Source organism: Mustela lutreola, chromosome 2 (genome assembly GCF_030435805.1).
Source record: "Mustela lutreola isolate mMusLut2 chromosome 2, mMusLut2.pri, whole genome shotgun sequence".
Lineage (NCBI taxonomy): Eukaryota > Metazoa > Chordata > Mammalia > Carnivora > Mustelidae > Mustela > Mustela lutreola.
The window spans coordinates 216,718,182-216,732,645 of NC_081291.1; the positions used below are offsets into that span (position 1 = coordinate 216,718,182).

General features: G+C 46.7%; 1 protein-coding gene across 3 annotated transcripts in view; it reads right to left on the reverse strand.

Moving 5' to 3' along the window:
• CLDN14 (claudin 14) overlaps positions 1-14,464 on the reverse strand; it is a 59,844-nt gene that overhangs the window by 31,672 nt on the left and 13,708 nt on the right. The window contains exons 2-4 of one of the 3 annotated variants that reach the window (XR_009351224.1): positions 5,319-5,452; positions 2,777-2,914; positions 134-507 (exon numbers count right to left, since the gene is read on the reverse strand). The gene's annotated coding sequence lies outside the window, so the exon portion shown is untranslated. Of the gene's footprint in view, positions 1-133; positions 508-2,776; positions 2,915-5,318; positions 5,453-14,464 lie in introns of those variants that run through there. The other 2 variants (XM_059164699.1, XM_059164700.1) reach the window with 2 other exon arrangements.

Sequence of the window (14,464 nt, forward strand, 5' to 3'; positions counted from 1 at the left end):
AGTATATGCATTTTGATCATGCAAAGAGCCTTTCCGAAGGCTGTATAAAAATCTGTTCGCTGTGGTTACCTCTGGGAAGTGAAGTTAAGGGTCAAGACGAAGGAGAAAGACTTTTGTATCTGACATCACATGCTTCTGTTTCCTTTTTTAAGTAAAAAAATGTATTAATATAACATGGAACAAGGTACCTATTGCAGAGAATAGAATCAAGAGCTATAAGAAATGGCAGCACATATCAGTCAGCTAAAAGTTACAACACAAGACAAAGGGCTGCATAAAAATTCAGTCATGCTGTAAAGGTCAAGAGACATCGACAAAGGGAAAAACACAACTCATAGATTGCCATCACCAGTGGCTGGTGAGTATTTTTAGTAACAGGCAATGATCAGCCTCTGGGAACCATATAAACCTCAGTGGAAGGTGTGGCAGGGGATCTGAGGCTTCCAGGTATCATAGCCATCACCAGGTCAAAGAGTCCAGAGACAACTGCCTCAGTATTTAATTACTCTGTGGACACAAAATGGGCAGAAAGGAGGTTGGGGTTGGTTAGTTGAATTAAAAAAAAAAAAAAAAAGGTTATCTGGCCCTGTGTCCTGAATAGAGGGAGTGTCTTGGCCACCCGAAGCTCTGTTAACTTCTACAAATGAGGCATACACATTTCCTGTTTAATCCTATTCTGCACGTGGCCAATTCACTGTGATACCCTTGGTCTCAGAAATAATTTTCTTAGAAGTGGTATATAATCACTCTATTTATATATGTACATAATCCCAACCAGTGGGACCTGGGGAGGGAAGCTCCCTGCCCACTTAGGGCCTTCAGCACAACACACTCTCCACTACAAGTCTTCTCAGGGCAGAGGCAGAGTGAGTTCTGCAAAACACACTGCTTGCTCTGCTTTGGGTTTTCTTCTGCCTTTTATCCCATATTCTAGGGAACAGTTTTGATTCGATGTTGCAGGTCAAATGTGTTTAAGTGATCATTTTGGATTTGCCTCAGACAGACAAAGGAAGAATATTACGCTGGATGTCCAAATGCCAGTTTCCAGGAAGCAAGAGCTGCTTTCATGGAAATGGTACAGGAGGCTGGAGCTGAAGTTCAGGGAGCCATAGGGGATGGGTGCAAGTGCTTTGCAATTGTAAGGAGCATCATAAGCAGAACTGCACAGCTGGGAGGGAGGACGGAGGGCCCCTGAAGGAAGGTCAAGGTAGAAGCCAGAATCAAGCTTATGAAGCCCTGCAGAGCCAGCTTTCCCAACTCCTACACACTGTCTGTGCCATGCCTACCCGATACTGTGTGTGTGGGGTGGGGGTAGGGGGTGGGGCCGGGACTGGCTGAGCCAGGAGTGGTGGGCACGGGAAGCCGGGCAAGCGGGACAACCCCCTCCCCCAGGATCATTACTGCTCAGGCCTCCTTCTACACTTGGAGGGAGGCTACACGTCCTGTTCGCCAGGGCAAGCCCGCTGAATGTCTGCTCCAGCCCCCGAAACGCCAGCAAGACAGAGACAACCGTCTTTTGCAGAACTGCCCTGGGGGTTGGGGTAGCTGGGGACCGGGAAGGTACTCGAATAGGGCCTGGAGGGAGGGGTGCCGAGGCCAGAGTGAGGACAGCGCCCTCTGACACAGGCCGGGTGCCCCGAATTGCCAGGCTTTTGTTTTGCTCACAGGGGCCTGCGGATTGGAGGCCAGAAATGAAGTCTCTGAGCGGAGGGGAGAGGCTGAAGCTGCCCCCAAGGGCCCTTCTTCCTGCTGGGCCCTCCCTTTGTTTATTCAGAGCACTCAGCCATTCCTCTGAGCAAATACTGAACAAATATTTTAAAAACCACCGTTTAAACAGTGTGGAATTATTAGCCTGTTTCCACCCGGGCCGGGCACAGCTGCTGCGCTCGCCACAGTGCACAACGCCTGTGGGCGGGAACTGCGGGGCTGGCAGCGGGCACTTCCGGCGGCGCCATCTTGCGAGGAGGCTGCGCTCCGACCTCCCGGAAGCTGCATGGACCAGACCTGCGCTCTGACCGGAAGTCACGTGCACAGCACCCCGGGGCAGCCTCGTTTGCGGCTAAGTCAGGAGAAGCTTTGATGTGTGGGCATGGAGCTTTCCAAGGGGAAAGGAGTCGGGATGAGATGGAACTTTTTAGACCCAGGGAAGGGGAGCCGTGGAGTGCTGGCTGTGGTGTTGTCTGAGCGTCTCCCGGGAAGAGGAGCAATGGACGGGCCGGAGGCAGCGCCTGGAGAATGGGCTGCCGCTACCACATTGAAATTGTCTCTAACAGCCTCAGGAGTCCGGAGACGGTTCTCTCCGGGAGAGCAGTAGTGGCTCCCTCCGAGGCACTGGTTTCAGAGCGACACCCTAGAAACCGAGTCTGTTTGCCAGCCCCTGCCACGCTGCCAGGGGGAGAGATTCAGGGCCCTGCCTGAGACTCGCTTCCTCCCGCGGGGGCCTCGGCTAGAGCCTGCGGTGTGAACGCCCAGAGCCCCGTTAAATCCAGGACTCGGTCGTGTTGTTGGCCTCCGGATCCTCAAATGCGGGGGGGGCACAGCTCCCGCTCCGCTCCCCTGAGCACTGAGCTGCTCGGGGCACTCTCCCATCAGCCCGACTGGAAAAACCGGAAAAGCAAGGGTAGCTGCCCTCAGGGGCAGCGTGGGTATTTTCTTTCCTTTTGGCCAGTGCAAGTTTAACTAGAAACTGGAATAATAATTATAATGATACATGTTTACAGGTTTTAACTAATTGATCCCTTGGAGTCCTCTTCTGGGGGGAAAGCATTCTACCCACCTCATACATCAGGAAAACAAGAGGCCATATGGTTGCGCTGGGCTGGGTGGTCGCTGGTGTCAGTAGGAGAGTGGAGACGTCGGTGTCAACAGTTCTTGACTTCTTGGCTTGGGTCCAGATTGCTGGGTCTTGCAACCCCTGGAAAGGGGAACACATGAGAAACTGACGTGGACCAGACCACAAACTACCAGGAGCAGTTGGCTCTACTCAGGGCCCTGCCTGTGCCTGTTTCTCTTGGAAAGACGGCCTTGGAGAGGAGGAAAACCCATTTCTTCAGGAGTGTTTTGGCCATCTTTAATTACCAGTTAAAACAAAAACATTCTGTAGAGAAAACTCCACTTGAAAGAAAACTCCAAGTTGCTGTGAAGGTTTCATCTTTCCCTTTTGAATTCCAGGGTCTGCAGCCATATAATCCAATGCTGGCCTGAAAAAATATTTGTCTACAGAAACACCCACATGAGGTGAGGGGGACATCGGTGCCAGGGCATGGAGGTGGAACCTGTATGGTAGCTCCCAGCCAAGTCCCTAAAAATCAGGCTCTGACCTATTTGTTATGAACCCTCTTAACCCTTTGTAACAAAGGTATCTAGATTTTTCTCCCGATTCTACCTTCCCCATCTGCCAGCAATAGCTTCCTCAACAAATTTGGGTGAGATGGTGAGTGTAAGTATGGCCTGAAGGGCCATAAAGATCTTTAGTGATCATGACTATTTCAAGTTTGGGGAGGTGGTACAGACACAGAGGGGGCAGGCTGGGAGTCCTCCAACCCTGACATATGAAGACACACACAGAGGCAGGCAAGTCAGCAAAGAAATGTAGGCTGGGTTCCCAGAGAAAATTGCTTGTGTGTGTGTGTTTGTTGGTTTGTTTTTTTGAATAAGTGAGCAGAAGGGTCAAGTACAATTCTTTCAGAGTATAACAAGACAGACTCCCAGCCCTTTTTGGAAGAATACCCTTACCATCTCAATAGATTCTCACCCTGAACCCATAATAGGCATTTACTTAGTCTTGATCCCATATTACCTGGTGGTGGTGTCCAATATTTCATATATGGGTACCTTATTTCCCCAAACACTTGGAGACTTTTTAATAGTAGGGACCAGAGTTTTCATAATCAATACTAATTAAAATGATTGATCAAAAAGTTTCCCCTTGTGTGTTATCAGCTGAGGAACATAAACTAATTTCAGTTTCATTCCTATTGCTTGATTTCCTTTCATCGTTCCAAGTTTCCTGTTAAGGCCCAAACTTTGAGAGTCTTCCCCAATGCAAAGAGCACATCTGGGAGACATGTGTTTCATTTCTTTGCTTTTTCACAATGGTAATTTTTTCAGCTACCACAGGAAGCTCATGGATTCAGAAGTACAAGGAGCCCCACCAAGGCCTAAGACGATATCCATTGATGCTATCAGCAGGTCTGAATGCCAACATCTGCTTAAAGAGTGATTGCCTTGAGAGGTTCATTTGGTTGGTCTGTTTGCAAGTGATAACCTCATATTGAAGTAATTTCTCCCCACTACAGGGTCTAGAATAGGTTCAGTTGTAATCTATTTTATGTAGTTGTGACTGCCTTAGGAAACCTGGAAAGGGTTATTAAGAATGTGTATCTAAGCAAATGGATAACTTTTCCAGCTCAACAGTCTGTGAACACAATTAGTAGCCATTGAAATGGTTCTCCAGGAAGTGTGGGCTGTTAATAACTCTGCCCCGATGTTCCTATGTGAGCTGAACAATGAGATAATGTATAACTTTGCAAGTACCCCAAGTGCTCTGGATTGACAACCGCTCAGATAGATTGAGATGTTGTGCTGTCCTGTACCCAGAAAATACTACCAAAGGAGCAGTGGAAAATTATCAACTCTCTCTTGCTAATAGATTTATTTATCACTCTTGTTGGTAGACAAAAGAATGACAAAGTGATAAGCTGTGTACCTTTACTGGCTCAGAGAACAGCTCCTCGTCAGGCCACTAGAAGTACTAAGACAGCTCTTATGTGGCAAGGGAGAGAGAATCCTTCCATCAATAGCTGTTAATTGACTTTCGTTTTGTAGGAAAATATTATATTAAGTGCCTGGATATAGAAAGAAAAATATGTCCTTGGAATGTTTGTGCTCCAGCTAGAAAGATAAGGCACAAGATTGAAAGGCTACTTAAAATATAAGGCAATGGAATATCTACCTTTGGGATAATATTCAGTCATTACAATGAATGAAGTGGATCTAGAAGTACTGAGAGCTAAGTGGGAAAAGGCCAGAAGCAGAGCAAGATACCACTTAGGTAAAAATGAAAGTAAAGCATCTCTGTGTGTATGAACATAGGCTTACAGGCAAATGCATAAAGGGGATAGGCCAAGGACACACCAAAATTGAGACAGAAGTTCCTTCTGGGAAGGAAAGTGAGATTGGGGGAGGGTAGTGCAAGACACAGTTCATATTTCTACTCCACATACTTCCGTGTTGAATAAGTTACTCAGAGCAAGAAGATATTTATGTATTTCTTATGTAAAAAAGGAAAAGGGTAAAAAATATAACAAAGCACGTACATGATAAACAGCAAAGGGTGACCCCAAAGTTTAGTGTGGTGGTCTTGCAAACTCTGCAACTGCCCCCCATCCCTTCTCCTTGTCTTCAGAGCCCGGCTTTGCTCAGGAATGGGTGTATATGTTTCCAGAGACACCTGAAAAAAACCAAAATAATGGAGGTTCCAACTCTCTTCAGTGTTTCCTTGAGCTTGATCATAGGATATAATCAGGGCCAGTGAGAATCAAAGGGTTGCCCAGGGGACCACTGGTTAAGCTTCTCTCCTCTTGAAGAGAGGAGCAAAAAAGATAAAGCACCTCTTCCTTCTGCTAGGTACTGCAGTGTCTGGATGTGAGTACAGGCAGGTGGCGACCACCTTGTTCCTTAGGGAGCTACCCCAGCGACCAAGCCAAACACTGAGGATGCTGGCAGAAGAGAAACCTGAGTCCTTGAAAAAAAATTATTGAGCCAATGAATCAACTGACCCAGAGCTGCCCTGCCTCAGGACTTCTGCTCCAGTGAGAGAACACATTTTTCTTTTTGTTGAGGTGGGGTTATGTGTTGCAGCCCAATGCAACCTGATGGACATATCAGTCAACAGGAGTCCTGGCTGAGGCCTCAAACCCTTTGGGCACATCTGAGGGGACCTTTGGGTCCTCAGCAAGATGGCTTCTTGGTACTAGAACCTACTCCCAAGTGGGGAAGGGGTCATGAACTCTTTGGGTGGGAGGAGACTGGAAACTCATCCTGAGACAGAGACCCACACCCCTGGCATGTCAGTGGGTGAGCAGGGCTGCCCAAGGTAGGAGGATATAAGACAAATAGCCCCACAATTGCCCCCTGGGGTATTTGATACAAGTTCCTAACAGAGGCATGAACTTTGCAGGGCCAAAACCCATCACATCAAAGGCTATTTGGAGGAAATGTTTCCTTTTCTTGGAGCAGAAAGCCCTCCAGTGCTTCTGGGGGAGTGGGAAAGAAGGACATCAGCTGATTCCTGAGAGCGGGAATGAGTGTGGGGTTGGGGCAGTGGCTGCCCTGAGTAGGACCTCAGGCTTGCAGAGCCCAGGCCTGGCAGCAGTGAGATAAATCAGTCTGGAGGGAACTCACGGCAGTGGACACTGAGGAAGAGGTGGGAAAGGCTGGAGTCTGCCTGCTGCAGGTGTTCCCAGGATCACCCCCAACATTTCCCTGGAAGTGATGATCATTTTGACTGGTTTGTAGAAGGGTCTACCTGAATCAAACTCCAGCCCCCAAACTGCTGTTGACTTAAAATGTTTTAAACTGGGTGGGGGGCACCTGGGTGGCTCAGTGGGTTAAGCCTCTATCTTCAGCTCAGGTCATGATCTCAGGGTCCTGGGATCGAGTCCCACATCGGGCTCTCTGCTCCACAGGGAGGTTGCTTCCTCCTCTCTCTCTGCTTGCCTCTCTTCCCACTTGTGATCTCTCTCTGTCAAATAAATAAAATCTTAAAAATAAATGTCTTAAACTGGGATAATTCCTTGCAGTGTGTTGGAGCTAGCCCCGGAAGGGAGGGCAGGGAAATGAAATCTTACTTATTGTGGTTGCTTGAGAGAGAGAGGGAGGAGGGCGTGGAGAGACAAAGAAAGAGAAAGATGATTTTTAGTCCCAAACACCGACCAGGGGGATGGCTGGTTTCGACTTGGGCTCTGAACACCAGACCTTGCATGGAGGTATCTGTTTCTTTTCCTAGTCTCACCTCCAGTTTGAAATCAATCACCCTGCTCACTTCTTGGAGTGAAGTCAAGGAAGGCTTACTGTTAAATCATAAACTCTGAGGTTGAGGTGGGGGCTGTAGAAAAAAATCCCAGCCCCTTGGTTTCAAACTGCTCTGTGGAACTCTAAAGTGATGTGACTGTGCCCCGGGGTCCCCACATACTCAACTCCAATCTCATTAAAACATTTTCCCACTCCCCACCCAGTAGGATGGCTATCAAATATATATAATCATATATATAACAGAAAAATTTAAAAAAAGTGTTGGTGAGGATGTAGAGAAAGTAGAACCCTTGGGCATTGCTGGGGGGAATGGAAAATGGTACCATGTCTTTGGAAAATGGTACGGAGAGTCCTCAAAAAATTAAACAAAAAATTACTATCATATAATCTAACAATTCCACTCCTAGAGGTATATCCCCAAAGTTGAAGGCAAGGATTCAGACAGACATTCATATTCCCATGTTCACAGCAGCAGTATCTACAATAACCAAAATCTAGAAACAACTCAAATATCCATTGATGAATGAATGGATAAACAAATGTGGATACACACACGACAGACTATTACTCAGTCTTTAAAAGGAATGAAGTTCTGATACATACCACAACGTGGAAGACCCTCAGAAACATTTTGTTACATGAACTAAGCCAGACACAAAAGGACAAACTGCATGATTCCATGATATAGAAGGCATCTAGAGGAGTCAAATTCATAGAGAAAGAGAGCGGAATAGGGGCTTCCCGGCGCTGGGGAGGCAGAAATAGGGAGTTAGTGTTTAATGGGGATAGAGTTTCTGTTTGGTGTATTGGAAGAGTCCAGAAATGGATAGTGGTGATGGTATGAATATATTCAATGTCACTGAATTCTACACTTAAAAACTGTTAAAATGATAAATTTTATGTTACATATATTTGACTGTAATTTTAAAAATTAAAAGAATTCTAATAATTGAAAACTACAATAAAAACATCATAAGTGGGGTGCCTGGGTGGCTCAGTTGGTTAAGTGTCTGCTTTCAGCTCAGGTCATGCCTCAGGGTCCTGGGATGGAGCCCTACATCTCTACATCTCTGCTCAGCAGGGAGTCTGCTGCTCCTCTCTCTCTGCCTACTTGTGATCTCTCTTTGTCAAATAAAAAAATAAAACCTTAAAAAAAAAACAAGACATCATAAACATTCAGATACCCAAAAATATACTGTTTATACATCAGAGACCATTTGTGTGTTAATTTGGGCTTCTTTCTTGCTTTCTCTTTGTGCCCTCTCAGGAATCAAGCTTCTCCTGGCATTTGTCAGAGAGAGAGATCACGTTTATTACAAATATGCCAGTGGTTACGATGTTTGTATCTCCAGCACTAATCCTTTAAAAACTCAGACTTACTCTTCTCCACTCAGATAAAATTGTGGGAGCATAGCTGTGACCTGCTCTTGACCCTGCCACAGAGCTTGTTGTATAAAAATACCTGTGATGTGCACAATCATATTCTATTTGTCATTTATTTAAGTTTCTGGTGCATCATATATGACTTTTATATTTACAAATATGCGACTTTTATTATTTACAAATAAGAATATAAACTACCGTCAGATATTGTCAGTGCTCTGCTGTGTTAGAGAAGCTTCGCTCTCTCTCCTCTTTCAAGCATTGGACAGTTTAATCAAAGAGCATCTTGACACAGTCATCTGGAACTTTCCCTTGATTTTCATATTCATCAAAACATACAAATGTTATTCATTTGAACTCATAAAATAAAATTTTGCTAATAAAATACTATGTTTGCTTTAAATGTTGGGATTTCTATCAGATTTGAATTCCAAAAAGTTTTTGCTGAGAGAAGTTGTTTCAAAAGCACTGTATTTGCTCAAATCCCACTTGACTCAATTTGATAAATATTTATCGAAGCCCTTGTTCAATTGTTAGCTGAACACACAATAAGTTCACGGGGGATGAAAAGTAAGAGAGTTCAATTCACACTGACTGCAAGATAGAAATGCTTTTTACATTTTAAATGGTTGGGAAAAAATCAAAAGAAGGGTAGTATTTCATGACACTGAAAAATTATATGGAATTCAAATTTTAGTGTCCATAAATAAAGTTTTATGGGGACACAGTCACATTCACTCATTTTTGTATTGTCCTCACTGGTTTCATCCTACCACTGCAGAGTTGAGTAGTTGTGACAAAGACTATGTAGTCCCAAAGCCCAAAATATTTACTATCTGGTCCTTTACAGAAAGAGTTTGCCTACCCTTGGATTAGACAATGGCTATCTATCCAGTGAAGTCTGAATATTGAGACCTGAGAAGCCCACCAAAAATCTTGATGTTGCCAGCATTGGTTAGGGGTAGAGGAGGAGAGGGATGTTACATCACAGGCAGTACATCTGGATCAGTGGTTCTCCAGCTTGGGCAAAACTAGCCTCCTCTGAGACATCCAGAAGCATGTGGACACAACTTCTGCTGTTCCACCAATCATGGGGATACCATGGATGCTATGCGGACAGGGACTTGGGATCTTAAATACCTGACAGTGTATGGGAAAGATCTGCACAGAATTGTTCTGCCCTAAACATCAATGGCACATCCACTGATAAACAGTGATCCAGAGTCACTGTGACGATTGATCTTACGTGTTGACTGAATTGGCCATGTGACTGGATATTTGGTTAAACATTATTCTTTGAATTTTGAGTAAAGCAGATTACCCTCCATAATATGGGTGGGCCTCACCCAATCACTTGAAGGCCTTAATAGAACAAAAAGTTACCTCCCTGAGCAAGAAGGAATTTTACCCTGTAGTTGGCCACTGGATTCAAACTGCAACTCCTCAGGAATTAAAATGTGGAAATCTGTTCCATCTGTTTCCATCTCCTCATCTCATTCTCTACTGCAACAAAAACCATTTTTCTGGTCAGCTTTTCCTACCAGGGAAGGACACATGCTGATGTTGATGCCATTGACCAGAGGGGCTTCTCCATTGCCTCCTGCCACTCAGTTCGGAGCTTTCCCAAGAGGGAGTTTATAGAGCACAGAGTCACGGGAGGACACACGATTCAATGCAAGAGGTACAGACATCCAGAGAGCATTTCAGAGTCCTGGAGATGCTCTAACTATCACCACGAACTAAGTGGCTTAAAACAATAGAAACATACTCTCTCACAATGCTGGAGGCTGCAAGTCTGACATCAAGGTGTTGGTAGGATCATGTGCCTTCTAAAGATTCTAGGAGAGGGCCCATTCTTGTCTCTTCTGGGGCTTCTGGGGCTCATCCAAAATCCTTGGCACTCCTTGGCTTGTAGACTCAACACTCCAGTCTCTGAGTCTGTTTTCTCATGGCCATCTTCCCTCTGTGTGTCTGTGTGTCCAAATCTCCCTCTCTTTATAAGGATGCCAGTCAATGGATTAGGATCAGTATTGCCTCATTTCAACTCCATTATATCTGCAGGAATCCTACTTCCAAACAAAGCCACATTCACAGCTATCGGGTTTAAGATTTGAGAACCTCCTTTGGGGGGACACAATTTCACCTTCACCCACCACAGATGCAGGCTCCATACTTCTAAACAATCCACCAGAAGCCACATAGAGCATCTCTTTCTAGGGCCATTGAAGCCCCACCCTCCTGCCCTTTGTGTGCACACAGGTGCCATTCCAGAGGCCCTGGGCAGAGAATGGAAAAGGTCATCCACTCTTATTGGACATCTGGTAGGAGGGAGCCAGTAGCTAGTATGCCCTCCTCTTACCTCCCCTGACAGAGCAGCGTTGCTGTTCTGCAGAGCGGCTCTTGTGGGATCCGATGCAAGGCTGGGCTTTGTAGCCTGGGCAGCAGGTCACTTCAATTCCTGAGCCACACAGAACAGGCAGCCCAGAGTGACAGTGGCTTGGGGGATGGCCAGACTTGCTCAAAAAGCTATCATTTCAGAAAGAAAGGGGAAAAAAAAATAACATCTACCTTTTTATTATTTTTTTTTAATAGGCACTGAGAATCAAAGCTTTAAAAACTTGGCAATGACCACAGATTGTCTGACGTGGAGCTGGTCTGTACAGATCAGCCTCTTCAACCAACAGGCCCTCCCGCAGGCTGCTGGTGGAAATGCCATTGGCTTGCCTGGAAGAAACCTGGATACACATGGGCCCTGCTGGTTCCCGAGCAGGGGCAGGGAGGGCAAGAAGGAGAGCAAAGGTAGGGAGTGACTAGAAACATTTTCTGAAGGTGGTTTCATCCTCTCCCAGCTTCCTGATATGCAGGAGAGGAGAGTTAAGGGAGGGACCTGCTGAATATGTATTGAAGACGGAAAGACGGCCTCAGACATACCATCTTGTAACTAGAGCCACACAAACCTCTACTCCTGAATGTTCCCATGGCAAAGACACAGATTTTCACAACATTCCAAGAAAATCCTGAAATTGAGTCCTGTAGACGGCTTGGAATTTTTTTGGCCCAGGAAATAATATTCCACGCATCAGAGGTGCATCTGTGTGGGCAGATGTCCTGGGACCAATGGAGGGAGCTCCAAAGCTGGTGGTCACTGCTGGGGGTTGGGGCTGGAATGCAGGCGGGAGGGCGAAGTCCCCCTGCTGCAGAGGCACTGCTGGGCCGGGGGCCCAAGGCCAGAGATGGGGAGCAGCGGGGTAAGGATTCAGGAATGCGTTTATCTTCCCCGACCCCACTCCTTACTTCTCGATGGAAATGGCAGCATTGGCGTGATTTCCCCACCAAAAATCACATTGAAGAATATTTGGTGTTTTATTTAATGATTTAAAAGATTTTATTTATTTATTTGAGAGAGAGAAAGAACGAGAGAGCTCAAGGGAGGTGGGTGGGGGGGGGGGGAGGGCCAAGCAGGGAGCCTGACGCGGGGCTCAATCCCAGGACCCTGGGATCATGACCTGCAATGAAAGAAGACACTTAACTAAATGAGCCACCCAAGCACCCCAATATTTCATGTTTTATGCACAAAGTCCAGTGGTCATTATCATGCCCTTAGGCTTTAGAATTTTCCATCAACAGCAAAACATCAGCTAAAAAAAAAAAATCCTTATCAAATCATTATAGGAAGTTTATTCATGTTCTAACTTCAAAAAAAATAAAGGCCTGGGCCTCCAAGCGGAATCTTTGCACTCCTCCTTGTGGATTAAACTGATCCCCAAACTGAGAAAGTGGCAGGCTTGCTGGCACCTAGACTTATTATAAAATCCATCTTCTTTTCATGTCCAATATAATCAAGGCAGCCACACCCCACCCTCAGCCAGTCTGGCCTTTCTTTCTCCAATTTCAGACCCTACTTTATGCAAGAGTATATATAATTACCCTGGTAGGCTCAGAGCCTGTCTTGAAATAAAGCATCAGAACCACAAGGGAGAGACTCAAACCCAAATTGTGCATCCTGACTTGGCACATGTCCTTCCTTGTCTTCACTTGTTAACTTGGGGAGGCCCTGAGAGCTCCCCAGGATGGGTGGGGTGTGTGTGCAAACATTCCTGCCCCAAGCCCTGCAAAGGCCCAAGGAGCAGAGCCCAGAACTCCCCTGGCCCGCACCTCAGCCCCTTTGGAGACAGAAGTACAGCTCTGCCCATTCCAGCTGCCTCCATGCTCACGCCACTCTCACAAACCCCAAGCAACAGCATCTGGAGGACGCTGTGATATATGGTGCCTTTCAGAGAACAGGATGCAGATGTGTGGGGGAGGGTAACCCGAGAACTGTGCAAGAAGATGCTTCTGTCCCCGGAGTTTAACACATAAATCACAAACCACAAGTTCAGATTGGAAGGAAAGTATTGACATTTCTCTCTTTCCCTAACTCTGGCCTTTTGTGCTCAAGGTAAGTTTGCGAGGACTATAGCTTGGACCCAGATGACCTCTTCCCGCCCTGTTTCAGCCCTCTGCTGGGTCTGCTACAAATAGTAAGTATGTCTGTCTCGGTGACAAGGTCATGAGCCGTAAGGACCGTGCCTTTATTGTCCCGCCACTGGCCAGCTACAGATCCCTAGTGTTGATGCGTGGTCTTTCTGGGGAGCAGAAGGGATTTGCTAGGGGAAGGGGAAGCTGAGATGGTACACACAGAGGTTGGTGGACATCCATAGCATTGGAGAAATATAGCCTGAAACCAGTCAGGGCATTCGGAATGGACCACCCCCCACCCCACCCCATCCTGTCCAGCCACACTCATTGTCGTGAATGGACACCTCCCTACCCCGTGCTTCCACCCTCCCAAATACAAGGAGCAGGGAATGAGCCTGGGTGCACCCAGGAGTCCCACACACAGAGGGCTACAGGTGCTGTCACCTTTGTGTCTTTCTGATCGCCTTTGCACAGAGCAAACAGACAGTTTCAAATAATAGGTTGGTGTCCTGCGCATCATGCCATGTCTGTCCCAGGTTTTAGATCCTTCTCTTGAAATTCCATTGGGATACAAATAAATGGGGTATGCGTGTGACAAATGGAATATTCTTCAGCCAAATTGTTTGGATGGTCTGTGTTCACCTAAACTTTGGCAAACAAGGAATTGCACTCAGAACTTCAACTGTATAATAAAATGATTAAGGAAGTTTCCCACTTCAGGTGGAAAGTGGATTAGGCACATCCTATGTGATGGACAGTAGACAGAATGGAGAGACAGGTGACCTCAGTACTGGGGTCGACTGTCCTCTACGAGCACAAGGAGCCCTCTTGTCAGTCCAACTCCTGTAGCAGGGCAAGCTGCTGGCCATGGTCATCTGCCACTAATCTTAACCTGCACCAGGGAAATGGGGAGTCAGTTACACTGAGAAATGAGGCTCCCCTCCCTGCAAACGAGGCTTCACATGACCCTGGTGGAAGCTGAGGAATGAGGAGAATTGTTAGTATGGGTGCCACGTGACAGCCAGGATTATAAATCCATACCCTGTGGGACCTGGGCCCACTGGGGCAAATGCAGCCATTGGTGTTCAAATATTACATTCAGACACAGTCACGGTCACCTTCCAATAGGACCAGAAGGCACTGTTAGGAGGAGAAATGGGACCCCTGCGGAGATATTCTGCCCTATGCCCTCAGCACCGGGCCATGATACACAGTGGGACTAGCACCAGGGTGAATGAGGGGGCAGAAATGCTCACCTTCTCTCAGGTCATTCTGGGTGCATGCTGGGACCCAATGCCCAGATGCAAGGGGCTTTCTACTTGGCTTTCCCTCCAATGCTGGGCACCTTGACTCTCACCTTTGGAGTTCTGGGCCCTCTGAGAGCCTCTCTTGTCCTGCTGCCCATGGCAGCTGCTCTGTGCACCCTTACACAGCTGAGTGGACTGTCCACCCGCACAGAGGTGCTCTGTGAAACATACCAGTCAATCACGTCCCAGGGAGGATAAAGGCGGGGTTGGCCAGACCACTCAATAACCAATTACACACTGACCCCTAGTCGAGGTCCAATCCTGGGACCTCAAGAGAAATA